Below are 15,048 nucleotides of genomic sequence, written 5' to 3' on the forward strand. Positions count from 1 at the left end.
CTTCAATGTCAGAAGAACAGGTGCCTACTAATTTAGGCCCATCAAGGCCTGAGCATCTGCTCAGTGTGCACTTGGAGCAGCACAGTTTAACAGGTGGAGGTGCTCAAAGTGGCACTGAGGTGTACAGGAAATCTGGCAGTACACCCAGTACATCTGCAAACTTCATCCTCGTGCAAGTAACTTACTTAAGGTTCATTTTTAAGCTCAAACCCTCCAGTATGTCCCTGTAGTGGAATTTGAATGTCATCACTGTAATAAAAGACACACAAACCAAACTAAATAAACCAACCGAAAAAACCACAACCAAAAAACTGAACACGTGAACTGCAAAAATGTGCATTCTGCTTCTCCTGTGTGAAATCTGGGCACTTTGTGAGTTTATATGTTCCAGCCAGCTGTGCAACAGAAGTGCCAGCAGGCATATAACCCCCAGCTCAACAGTCTGGGCATTCTCAATCCAGCAGCAGCAATCTGGAAGCAGGGCAGTGGCAGCAGACTCCATGCACTCATGGACAAGTTTGCACCACTGATGATATATATAAAATGTGCTTATTTACAGCTCTTTCAAATATCCCTTCCAGTTCCTGCTTTCTTCTTACCAGTGTGCCTGGTGCAGTCTGTGCCAGGACCATGGTGCTGTGTGGGTGGTGACCCAGTACTGATCCTGTGAGGCCTGGAGCTCCCCGGGAAGGCTGGATGGCAGTGGGATGGGGCAGACCTTCTGCTGCCCCTCCCCACAGCCCTTCCCACGCAGCCTTGCCTGAACTTCCCAAGCTGCTGATCTCCATTCACAGCCCCATCCATGACTCCAGGCTGATGGGGGCAGAACAATCACTGCTTTCCTACAGAAATGAGTGCAAGGAGACTTTTTTCCAAGGAGGCTTTTTCCCCTTTTTTAGACTCTGCTTCCAAGGGAAAGCATGCTTAAAGCTGTAAAGAGTGTTAAGCAGTATCCCAGGTTACTTTCTAACAGGAGAGCATTACCCTCCTCTTTCACCCTTCTCTTACAGTCCTTAGAACACCTAAAATTACCACTGTCTGTTGTGTAGCAAAACAGAAAAGCTGTGTCTCACACGGTGATGGACTGGATTACTGCACTGACTTCTGTCTGCATCAACAGGCTCTATGTACATCAGGACATGGTTTAAAAGGAATGATCATCTTTTTAATAGATCACATACTGAGTCACAAGCTACATATTCAACAGAAAATCAAGCTAATTGCTCACTTCTTCTGAGATATCCCTGAAGGATAATCGACGTCTGCAGAGCTGTTTCTTAGTTGGAAACTAAATAATTAAGCTGAAGAAATGCATTTCTCTTTCAAGTTTCTCTCTGTATTTCCTTTTATTCTTCTTTGTACCAAATACATCAGAATGAACATAAGCTATTGACTTTAATTAAAAATTAAAATTAGCTCTAGTTTTGTTTTGTTAAATCCACAGCTGAAAAACAAAAGAGACTATCAAGACAGAAAGAGAAAACAGTTCCACCTTTCTGCCAGTTCCCATCCCTATGCACTTACCCAGCAAATTGTACACACGCCATGCATCATCTTCTTCCTGCCCGTAACTCAGGAGCCTTCAGCAGGCTTTTCTGCACTTGGAATTCAGCTTATAACTACAGTTGTGTGGAATATAAAGAAATGGACAGTACCACAACATGATAGATTTGTGAATCTCCCAAATTTGATAGGAATCTTCTTTATTAATTTAACCTATTACTGGCTAATTGCTTATGTACTGTAAATCTGCAAAGGTCAATCACCAAACAATAAGAAGGTATGAAACACTAACAAGTCCTAATACAATAAGAATGTAAATCAATAGTCTAAATGAAGCCTTGTATTGCCAATGATGCATGAAAATGTATTATTGTCAGGGACTACAAGCATGGGTTTCACTGAAAGCAATAAAATAAAAAGCCATGTCTTTTGAGAGGAAGACAGTATAAACAATATCTGTAAATACTGACTGTACAGTGAACTTTTCCAAAAGGGCAGCATCAAGAACAGGCCCTTTCACTGAAAGATACTTCCTTGCACAAAAACTAAAAGGAAAAAGGTGCTGATATCATAAGGAAATACTTGACAAAGGCTAACTCTGAACTATATGGATGTAACAGAAGAACAAATTTTACATATTAAATACTGCATTTTAAACATATGTAAATAACTATATCTATACATTAAACTTTAGAGCTGTTTATAAACCTGCAGCTTCACTCCAGACAGAATCCTACAGCTAACTCCATGCAAACAACTGTGCAAGAGGACAGAGTTACTGCAGATGTGCACAGCTGCAGGAGGAAGCACCTCTCACCTGGAGGCTCGCTGCGTTGTACTGCTGAATACCCATTTAGAAAATTCCTGCCTTCTTGAGCTTCTAACTTGTTCAGATGAGTGTTAAGGAAAAACACTCTTTTAAAACCGGCTCTTAATTCTAAAAGGATGCTGAACAGTGCTGTGTTTGTAGGAGCAATTTAGCTTTATTAAGCAGCCTGCCACGGACTGGGTGAGCTCAGAGAAGCCTCGTGCAGTGTGCTGCAGCAGCAGAAGTCAATCAGTCTAGAACCTGATTACTGAGAGCTGAGCTGACCCCATGCTGCAAGGAAGGGTGTTACACACTCATCCCCCAAGCCAGACATCCCTCTGATACTACTAAAGGAATTTCTTATGGCAGCAGAGATCTGGCAAATATACTTCTCAAAATATTGTTGTCTTTCTCCATTTTCATTAAAATTCTATGCCAAACTGCCAGTTGTGAGGGTCATTTCACTTCCGTGGCATCGTTAGAATATATTTCACAAGCAATGTAGACAGCACTGACTGTGAAATCTGTATTTCTTATTTTCCTGCTGATAGGAAAATAGAACACTTAAAATCAGTTGGGAACCTGAAGAGTTAGACCTGCTACAGGCAGGTCTAAATTGCTATTATAAAAAGGTCCATTAGCAGGTTTGATCTGAGCAAGGAGGGTGTGCTAGTTTACCAGATTAGTGTGATTTCTTCCCAACCAAAGTCTGCTCATGAATTGTAGCAGTATTGAATTAAAGGAATCTGGTTTTAAGGCCAGGCATGGATACTGGAAACAGTCACATAATAATCAACTCTTATGGTTTAGGCAGAAAAAGAGGAAGCATTATCCTTTCTGAACATTTCCTTCCTCTTTATATCTTCAGATACTCTGCTTTTGCTAAGGTCATTGCATGAATTTAAGATACACCATTCTGGAAACTAAATTAGCTCTCATTTACTGGGAAGTTGAATGCAGCCAGACTAATGGTGGTGCAAATATAATTGGTTCCCAACATGTGTCAGTGTGTATACTCCTTAAGCCACGGAAAAGATGCATTATGGGACTAATTTTTAAATGTTAATGGATATTGGATGTTTGCCAGACACCCAGCTGTGCACAAAACATTGAGATGGTAAATAGCTCTTGATCTGTTTAGAAACAAATTATAATGGCTGTTTGGATTCCACATGACTGAAGGCATGGTAACCAGCACAGGCTCACAGGATGACCCTATTAACTGCACTAAGGGGAATGCACTGATTTTTAAAATCAAAATAAGAGACATAAAATAAGGCTATTATGATGCCATTTAAATTATTTTAGATTAATATTAAACAAACAACATCTCAACAACAACCCATAGCACCTGTTACCATTGGCTACATGAGCTAACTTACTTAGGGGACTTACTTTTTGCTAGGTTGCTTTGGGAGGATGTAAAAAAAGAAATGCTTTGATCACACAATTAATTTGATTCTAAAGCTGTGATCTGAGTGAAAAGCTTCCCTGCACTTACAGAATAAAATCTCTCCTGCCACACATCAACAAGTTGGGTCTCAGATACACCAAGGAATAAAATCTCTCTTAATTTGATATGTAATTTTACATACCATAGTTTAACTTAAGGTCTACAAATATCAGTATTTGCAGGAAATTCCCTACTTGAAATGTCTTACTAATTGTATTCCTTTGGTCAGCAAAGCCCAACAGGGAATTTTTTATCAGCTGGATTAGGTGCTTTTGATTACTATACCGTAGCATTAGCAGAAAGCACCATTTTGGAAGTGAAAAATATACTAATTGTCAGCAACACAGGAGAGCTCTTTTCCATAAATCTGTGTGTTCAGCAGTTTGAGACTCCTTTTCACAAATAAATAAGACTGTCACATGTATATTAGGAGAGCTTTCCCCTTTAGGATTTTGCTGCTGAGTTTGAAAAATTCTGAAAAAAAGCCTTCATGTCTAGTCCATACCAAAATTTCACCATAAATCCCCACAAAAACAGTAGGCAATTCCAAGCAGAAGAGTCCAGTTTCATTGGAACAACAGAGAATGACTCAAGACTGCCTAAGAGCTGACTGTGCAATGTCATTAAATCACATTAATCACATTATTTGTCAATAATGCAAAATGTGTACGCCCCAAGTAACTTTGCAATTGCAGCTTTGTATCTTGAATTGGTTCTTCTTAGCATCTCTCCCGTAGGTTGGATTTAATTTTGGTACCTGACATAGCTCACCCTCTAGGGTCGGAAATACACTAATGTATTAAGAAAGGAAGCCTGAGAGTCATTTCTCAGAGTTCTTCAAAATTCATTTTCTCTTTCTCAAAAGAATGTTGCTTCCTCCAGATGTAGAACATCTATGAAAGGAAAAGCATCCTGACCATTAGGAAATGTGCTATTCTTAGAGGCACCATCAAAACCTGTCAAAGGAGGATATTTTTTCCTGACAGCTCAGAAGTCTTGAACCATTCTTACAAAGTACAGATCTTGGAGGAACGTTATTCCTACTGCCAATTTCAAGTGACAAGAAAATGAGACGATAAAACAAAAAACAAAGCACACACCCCCTTCCTCAACCCTGCAAGCTGACAAGTCACGAGAGGAGGTGTGGCTCCATGGAGATACGGCCCAGGCATTCTGCTGCCCCACTGCGGGCAAGAGGGCATTGCTGCCATCCTCAGCCTGCACAGCCCTGGGCACATCATTCCAGTGGCACCAGAACACCCACAGCAGAGGAGTTTTGCTCTCCCAAGTAGTCCAGGCACTCACAGGGTGGGAACCACACAACTGCACCTTCTCCCTGCCAGCAGAATATCATGAAGTCTCAGCACTGTCTGCAGCTACAGGAATACTGGTGAAGAGTCTGGGTTTGGACATACGAGCTTTGGTAGGGAACTGGTCTTGGGAGAAGGAAGCTGAGGTCATAACCAGATCTCTGAGTTTCAGGAAGGAGGACTTTATGCCTCTGATGCTGCACTGGGAAGATCTGCTGTGCTGCCAGCTCATGCAGCCTCAACCAATGCCAACAGGCAAATCACAACGAGATGAAGTCCTACAAGAGCAAAACGGGTGAAAACAAGCTTGTTGTTCATTCCTCATCCTGGGTGGAGGTTTAGGAGTGTGCCCACAGCCACGTGGATTTCACACCTTTATAATGTGATAACACCATCCTGCTGCAAGCAGACAACTAGAAGTTCCCTTTCCTAGTAAACCACTGACTCAACATCAGAATTCAGACAGCACAACTACTTCAAGGACCAAGCTATAACTTCAGTTATGTTAGCATAAATCTGAAATAATTCTGCTAAGGCTGGAGAATCTATTCTTAATTTTCAAAAGCAAATGAGAACAGTCTGACCAGCAGCATTCAGGGTTTGAATGACCTACATACAAAGTGTGGTTTTGCAGATACAGAGTAATTTCATTAGAGTACCCTGCAAAATCTTTTATTTGCATAACTTGTTTCCATTTCTTTTTAGTGTAATGAGATTTCATGATGAAAGCCAAATACAATCTAGTATAGCAAAAGTGCATGTTACACTGATCCTAATAAGCCCAATGAAAATCAATAATGCTGCTAGTTCCCCTGAAATCAGCCTACATAAGCTCCAAGCACCATGTTCTGCCTAGAGCAGAGTATTAGCAGCTTATATAAGACAGATATTTCCTAGTAGAAAATCTGAAAACAACCACAGTTGAGAAAGAAAAAATAAATTGCTGTTACAAATACCACCAAAATTTGGGATCGTTGCCTCCTGTCCTTAAGCTGTGGATAAAAGATCAGTTCCCTTCTCATCCAGTCACCAGCTGTACCAAAGCCCTGTGCTGGCTGCAGCCTGCACGAGGGGGAGTCCCCACACCCTGGCTCCTCTGTGCCCTGCAAAAGAAAAACAACATTTTCCACCCATTTGCTGAAAAAGGATGAAAATTTTGCCCTGAGAGAAGCCCCACTTTCACTGGCATAGAAGTGAGGGTTATAAAAACACTGGGGGAAAAAAAGTCAATCCACTGTATCTAGGAGTCGTCTTAAGAATTCAGGCAACTTGATGCAACGAACTTTGCCAACATGTATGTATCATCTATCATATTTCACTCCTTTTGCTTGCAGCTTGCCCTGCATTCAGTAATGGGAAATGCTGAGCTAAGAGGGGAAGAGAGGGCAGGTCTGAAAGCAAAGACAAGAAAATGCAAACGTCAGAAGACAGAAACAGACAATTCATCTGTATGTTATACAGTATATCTGAGAGCAATAGCCATCATTATGGAGATTTTCACTCTGCGTGTATTTCAAATAAAATCCTTCTTTGAAGTCTGCCTCTTCTTAAATAAGCTAATAAAGGTAGGAAGCTTAAAATATAATTTACATTGCATTAGCAGACTATTTTTTATTTGCATAAGAAAACATTTCTCTGTAATTATCTACCTTATGAATGACCTGGGGAAATAATTTCAGGTTGCTTAAAAATGCAACCATTTGTTTCTTATTGGTGAGTTCAATTTCACTAAAAGTTATGGAGTGAGGAGCAATTTGCAATATTGGATAGCCAAAGGTGCATAATTATTTCCAGTTTACCATTAAAATAATATTTAAATAATTCAGCATGCAGTTGCTCTTTTCTTTTAATGATGTACTATTAACAGGAAGGCAGATTTGCACGAGTGAGGCATTTTATGAATTTTTTGAATTAGAAAATTCCTACAGAAGCAAATGTGAGCACGAGCTTTTGTTTTGTGTAACGTTTGCATTGTAAAGTCTTCCCTCAGGACAAGAATAGATTGAATTTTTGCAAGTGCACAACTTCACGTAAGTAGCGTATTTGTATTTATTTACCAAATGTAAGTAGGGTAATCCTGAATAAAATGATTGCATATAGGGACCACACATAGGTAGCATATAGCCAAATGTGCCTGGATACATCAGAGATGTACTTCTGCCTTCCACAGGGGGATGGAGCACGGCTCATTCTGCCTGGTTCAGAGGTTGTAACAGCTTCTGCCTGTACATCACAGGTGTACAGTACTGTTGCTATGGAGACGGGCTCAAATGAGCAGGAAATTTCATTTTGATAAAGTTCTATTCTTGGGCAGAGGAGAAGGCTCTATATCCAGCATCACACATGGCATTTTTCGTTTGGGACACATGTTCTGTAAACAGCAACAGACTTGAAGAGCGAGTTGCATTTTCCCTCCTGATGCCAGCACCTGAAAATATCCCCTTGGAGCGGGTGGTGAAGCTGGGAACATCCCTGCACACAGCAGTGCCCGCACAGAGAGCACCAGCAGAGGGGCAGGTGCGGGCGGCGGCTCCCGAGAGCACACCGACCCCGCCCGGCACCGCCCTTCCCTGCCCCGGAACCAAGGGCCAAAACCAGCGGCGCCCGAGTCAGCTGAAAAGTGGCAAATTGCGGCTGAAATGGTTCGTTTATTCTAACCTAAGTAAAAATGTTAATATTTGTTAAACCAAGAAATCAAACTTTTTCACATGGAAGATCTTTTCAATGTGATAAATCAAAACAGTGGTTTGAAAGCAGTGAAATTAAATATTTCCACTTTTCCCAGGTCTCCACATACCAGGATTTATCAACCCTATCAATTCACTAGGGCTGACAGAAATTTGCCAAGCAATTCCACAGATCAGAACCTGCATTTTTCAGGGGAAAGAGGATTTGACTGAAAACTGCCTCCCAGTTCTCTTCAGTAAGGTGAAAGCAAAGACAATATTACGGTGTGGAGAGCATCAGAAGTAGCTGCCTCTTCTTTTTCCTTAACCCCAGCCCTCAGTGGCACCTTCTGCCCCCCAGGCACATGGCAGGGCTGGGATCCAGGCAGGGATCCAGGCATGGCTTTCCTCCGAGTCTGCCCAAGCCTTGCAAGCCTTCCCAATCCAATATGTGCTCCACCCACAGGAGGAACAAAATCTAACTATGGGCAAAGCCAAGGAGGGGATTAAAGCAAGAGTCAGGGGCCAGCAGAGCTCTGGAGGTGGCACAGGGTTGCCAAAGGGCAATGGAGCCCCTTGCCTGGGGGCTGAGGGGAGAAAAGTTCACAGGTCATTTGGCAAAGAAGGATCAGGAGGTGTTTTCAGTGGTGGTGGTGTTTTGTTGTTATTTTTGTTTGGTGACTTGTGGTGGGTTTTTTTCCTCTTCAGTTTAAATCTCAGTATTTAAAAGCTCCTAGCTATTTACATCTAGCAGCCTTATGCAAACAGCCAATATACGAAGACCTTTTTGGGATCATGGGAATTTTCTCTGCTCTAATTTGTAACAAAAATAATTTAAATAATAAGGATTTCACTGCTACTCTTAGACTTTATGCAATGTCTGGAAAGTACAGAGTATTAAAAGCCTTTTACTTCAGAAACACCTCTCCTTAATATAACTAGTGTCTCGCTCAAAAAGCCATGGTGAAACCAATTCTGCTTCTGGCATATTTTAAGCACTAGTCATTGCTGGGAAGGCCTGTTGGCAAAACTGAGCCCTTAACTATCATATGTCTTTTCCTAAATGATATCTTAGCTTCCATAAATAACCAATGAAGTGGAATCTCCTTTTGCACCTCAGTACTTTTTTCTTTTATTACAAAAAAAAAAAATCTATTTTGTACAATAATAACATCACTTGCCACAATAAAAGACAAGGATTAGCTCCTCCCCTGTCCCCTCCCACACCAAGCACCTAGACTGCAGTAAGATAAAGAAAAGCCAAAGAAAATGAAAAATATAAATAGTTACACTGGTAAATTGAAATACTTATTATCTTGGAGGGGAAAACCTGTTATTAAAAAAAAAAATACCTGAGATAGTGTCAGGCAGCGTGCCAATGAAGATGTCACTACTAAACAGGACTCTTCGGTCCCTTAGCTGTCAATAATTAATACATTATTTACACTTGCACATTCTCATTTCCCAGCTTTCAAGATTTCATTTACACTCTTATCCTTTGCTTAGCAGAAAACTTAACATCATTGCGACCTTCTTCTTCGTGACACTATACACCTATCAAAGAGAGAAAGAGAGGAGCATCTAATATGTGTATTTATTAAAGTAGAAAGCATCAGTTACTGGAAGAAGTGACAAATGCCAGCGTTTGCCACAATAAAATGGGAGTGAACCAAATTGCTCCCAAAGAAAAATCAATTAAGAAACCATCTTAATAATACTGTTTGTGGGGGCTCCAGCATTTGCATGTTTTGGAGAAATGTAGCTGAATGCTTCTAATTAAAACCTAAAGGAATTAGAAAAGTTACAAAAGCCATGCCACAAACTGCAGACAACCTTATGTTAAAGACACACCAATTTGACTATCTGAAATTAAAATATTCTGCTAGGTTGAAATAGCATTTTCCTCATCATGCTGAGGAGATACAGCTATTCCTAGGAGAAACAATGTCAGATGGTCATATGAGATGTAAATCACTGTTACATCACAGTGTACATAAATGTACATATTTATTTAGTATAAGGACATGCAAACTACTAGCATAAAATTTAACATATGCTAAAACTGTGCTGTAAGGAAGGATTGCCAGAACATAGATGACTGGGATAATCCTTTTGAAGTCCGTGCCAAGTTTCATGTTGAAGTTAATTTTTCTGTTTCAAAACCCAAGTATTCTGGACCTACCCTGGTACACTGGGGCCAGACAGTGGATGATCTTGAATTGAGAAAAACCACATAAATTTGTAATTTGGGCTCTGAGGAAATTTTTCTGTTGACTTCAGTGGTTTTTGGAGCCTGTCCTCAGTGCAATCAGAAACTATTAGGAGTAATGGCAGCAATAATCCTACTCCAACTGAGGAAACTCTGGGAAAAGGAGATAACCCAGAGATGCTTTTCCACATGCCAAAGAAGTTACTTTGGTTTTTGGGTTTGTTTTTTGTTTTTTTGGTGGTTTTTTTTTTTTTTTGTTTGGTGTTTTGGGTTTTTTTGGGGGGGTTTTGGGGTTTTTTGGGGGGTTTTTTGTTTTGTTTTGTTTTGTTTTGTTTTTTTCTTTGTTGGTTTTTTTTTTGTTGGATTGAGTTTTTGGTCATCATTTGGAAGACCTTCTTCTAAGTCTATAGAAATGTGAAGTTCTGATGTTAGTTTCTGGTCACTCTGCAGAAGGCAGCTGCATTGTCTTAGCCAAGCAGGCACCTTCTCCAGCTGCAGTTTGTCCACACTGCCAAAACAACAGGGCTGCCTTAGGCAGAAGAGATGACTTCTACAGCATGACAAGTTCAGAATTAACCACACCACTGGCTCCCTTGCTCTCTCCAAGCTCCTCTGCTGAGGGGTTGCCACAGTTCCTACACTCCTCTGTGGTGGGGATGGCATCCTTGTTAGTCATACAGAGGCCTGGTTGGATTTGGCACTTCCTGAAATTTCATCTCAGAAACTGTAATGACAGAGAAAACACAGACACACTGGACAGCTTCTGCAAACTGCTGTACCATCTGCTTGGCCAAAAGGAGCACACGAGCCAGGAGGAAGCACTGAAGTGATGCAAACATTGTCCTATCTAAGGCTGGGCTTTGTCACTCAGGTGGAAATCCACCTGAGGTGAACTTAAACTTCGGTTCACCTAGGCACAAACACAACAACCATCCAACCATAAATGCCATAAAGCAATTGCAGTGATAACCATCTCCCACTTTCTTCTTGTATAGCCAGCATCCAGCTGGCATTGTCAAACCATGTAAAACAGGGAGGTCTGCATTGACTATTATAACCACACCAAAGTTAGTATCTCATGAATGGATTTGACATCAGTTAGTGCAGTCCTCTTTTCCTCATCATCAGCTAGAGATCTCCAGCTGGCACTGGAGTGGGCACATGTTATTGCACCTGTGGTGACTGCTGCACCCCACATCCCTTTCTCTTCCCAACCAGCTTTACAACAACAGACTGCTACAATGCCATTAAAAAAAAAAAAAAAAAAAAAAAAAAGCAGTTAATATTCAACAAAAGGAAGTTCATGCATTATTTTGCATTCTGAAAAATTACTATCAATCTCTGCAAATAAAAATTTCCAGGATGAATTCTTGCATGCCAGTTCTTAGCCAGGAGCACAATGTATTGGTTGAATTGTGATTTCTTGTTAGCAGTAGAGATTTTATTGCAGAAGCTCTGGCAGTCTTTATGATAGGGGAGCAAACACTACTGCATCCACTCTGACATAAAAAGTAATCATTTCTGGAAGACTGTATCACAGTGAAAATTCCAGACTGTCGACTGGATTCAAATTGGTGAGTACCCAAACTGTGCCCAAATGCCATTCAGTTGCAAGATCTGTTCTGAATTCCTGAGCTATTAGGGGAATATAGTGTTTATGAGATGTGCCAGATTGATGGCATCTGTATGTAAATTCTTTTTTGCTTGCCACACAACAAACACACATGGAAATCAGAATGAAAATTTCCCTCTGCTGTCCCTTTCTGTAAATACCTCCTGGACAAGTGATGGGCCAGCTTTATTTAATGTGTTAAGAAAATAGATCATTCTCCCAGTCCAGTTGTTCCTCAGTTCCATTTGTTCTTATTTTTATAATTAACAGAAATATTAGTTATTACAAATTAAGAGTTTTGCAATATGAGTAATTCTGAAGAAATGTTGTTACAATCATCAGCTGAGAGGGGAAAGTCTAGCTCTCCCTTCATCACCATGCACCCCTTTGTAAGAGAACATTCTTGTAAGTGCAGCATGAGATTACTGCTCCAAAAAATGACTTGAACACAGCTGAACAAAATGCTGTAATGGAGTGCATGGGTACTTACATATAAGCAAATGTGTGGGGTTATGGAGCAAGGTAAGCAGAGGTCTAAACAGAACTGAATACTAAGAGGGAACATCTATGAATGCTCTTCTCCAAATCACAGGCTTTTTCTTTTTCTTTTTTTCTGTTCTTTTTTTTTTTTATGTTTTGTCTTGAAGATAAGAGGAAGCAGAAGGAGCTTTGGTTTTATATGGTCAGGCTTGCTGCTTTTGATAGTTTTGGAACATAGCTGCTGATACATTTAGAAAATACAATTTGGCAGTGTCAGCCCACACTGTGTGCCGGTCTGTCGTGTGGGGGTGGGGATGGATACGGATCACAACGCAAAGTGGGAACCATGTGTAAAACCACAGTAACTCATCTCCAGAAGAGAAGTTTATGTAAATTACCATTAAAGCCTTTACTCTTGTTTGCTGATAAATTTATAGACATTAGCATCAAGGTAGCAATCAGGATTCATCAGCTTTACTTTTTTATAACCTGTTAGTCTCTGATAACTTCTCTCTTCAAGTGACATACTGTAACATTGTGCAGTATTAAATGATATGCACAAATAAGTACCTAATGGTAGATTTAAAGATGTTGCAGCAGTCCAAGTTCTTTCATTTTCCTGATTATAATGGCATTTGCATAATGTATGAATTCAAACATTATTGCTGTTAAATAATGCATAAATATTCTCTCATGCTGAAATACATCTATTTCCTCTCCATGAATTATTTTGAATGTATCATTCAGTTGTTTTTCTATTTAAAAATGTAGTTAGAACTCTGCATATATCAGTATTATGACTGGAAGTAGTATCATCACAAGCAGTTGGCTAACACTCCAAACTGTAAATGAAGTATACATTATTAAATGGGCCATTCCTACCTTCTTCAGAAAGCATTATCACCAGAATACAATATTTAGCATTTCTGAAATGTCAGAAAGAAATGCAGGTACATATTTGATTATCTGCCAGGTCTTAGGAAAGAAAAAAATAGAAGAACAACATATTGCTACCTGACCTGAAGGGAATATGAACATGGTCATATATAAAGAGATAAATCTGTAAGATGGGATTGTGTGAGTTCTTGAACAGGTCTTTGTGAAACTGAGCACCTTCAACACCCATTGACTTCCAATCCCATATCCCCCAGGTGATGGACCCTTTTATTTATATTTGATTCTATGAAATGTGCCATCCAGCAAACTCTTAGATAAATTCTGTCAACACTGTCACAGAAGTCAGTTACATCAATGACAGATGACAGGATAAATAAAAGGACTTCAAGTAGCTAAAGTTGAGCACAAAAAAATTTAAGCCTGTGCAACATTTAACCGTAAAAAGGTCAAAATGAAAATAACATAAACAGTATGTCCCTCCTGGGTCTATAGCCCAGCTGAAATGGTGAAAGAAGGTAAGGAATGCAATAAACACCTAAGGAAGCAAAAATATACTGTCTATATGCTTACTAAGAAATGCGCAAATGAACAATTTGCCTGCTTCACCCTAGTGTCTTTCCCCCCTGCTTGCGCCACTGCAAATCTTATTTATGAAATATCTGCTTTTTTGCAATTGCAGTGTTTAAGTAAGATTTGAGTATTGACTTCTAATTGTGTTTTCTCTCTTTTTCCTCCTCTAAAACTGGTGATTCCTTTTTTAATTACTTTTTACTTGCCATGTAGACATGACTTAGTGTTTCAATTTGGACTCTAACTTGCTGGATTCTATCGTCTCAGTCAATTTTCTCTTTTGTGAAGGTAGGAAACAATCAAGTCTCCAATAAACATCATCCTTTTTTTAACAAGTGTCATCTTTTACAATTTGTCATTATAATGCTAAAACATGTCTGCTTCATCAGTGCCATCACCATTACTTTACTCATATAAACCCACACACTTGTATATACATACGTGAAAAGAAACTATTTATTCTGTCAAATAGATTTTCTGTCATTGCTCCTCCCTTTTTCCCTTTACTGCTGTCGATGGTAGAATGGAAATGCACTTTTAAAACCTAATAAATTGATCCAATGGTGAAATGAACACATTTTGCTTACACTTTTTTAAAGTGAGTTTGCATAAAATAGAGAACACTCTGAAATATATTGGATCAACTTGAAACTACTGCAAATAAAGCATAGAAAATGTAGTTTCTTAAATTCAATACACTTGTTAACCCAAACAAAATGACTGTGAAAATTCATGTCAGTTTCTAATGCACAGACATCTAAAAAAAAAAAAAAAGTTACTGCACAAATGGTTTACCATGAATAAAGTCCTTGATTTACAAGACTGGCTATTACAAGACTGGCTATTACTACACAGATTGACCATGGAGACCTGAGCATATAGTTAAAATTACTCCAGTTTTACTCAGTGAAGATATTTTTGTAGCCCAGCTGTGATTAAGGAAAGACCACACCCAGGCACTGCCTAGCGAGAATTAACTCTTCCTTTTCCTTTCCTGTGGGGTGTTCACTTTCTGTAGAGATGGTTTTTCAAACCAGTTTACACCTGGCTCCTTGGGAGCAGAGCAGCGTCCTGTGGGCAGCCCCGCCGTTCCAGGGAGCTCAACATCTGCTTAACTTTGCTCAGACCAGCAAAATGCCACATGCAGGGCTAAGCTCTCAAACTCAGGTGAGGAATCTGGGTTACTTTCTCTTTAGGAGAAGCATCTGCAAGACGTAGCTGAGCTGGAACATTCCTTTTTTCACCCGTTTAAACAAACTGGCTTGATTCCCAGTGTACTATTAGTGAAAGGCTGGAGAAAAATGAGCTCCTAGAGCAAAGCGGCCCTATGTGATATGGGACATGCTGGACTTCAGCAATTTTCAAGAGTCATAAAGAAAGGACAAGGCAGGTGGAAAGATATACACTCAAGCTAAAAATATCTTTGTTTAATTCACAAATGAATTAATGAGGTATGAAACTCACCTCCTTATCTCATTGTGGGTTTGCTGTCAGGAGCAGAGGGGCACAGTTCAGAACAGTGACAAAAAAGAACAGCAGT

The sequence above is a fragment of the Chamaea fasciata genome, unplaced genomic scaffold, assembly GCF_029207755.1.
Source record: "Chamaea fasciata isolate MVZ Bird 193981 ecotype frontalis unplaced genomic scaffold, bChaFas1.0.hap1 SCAF_10, whole genome shotgun sequence".
NCBI classification, from domain to species: domain Eukaryota; kingdom Metazoa; phylum Chordata; class Aves; order Passeriformes; family Sylviidae; genus Chamaea; species Chamaea fasciata.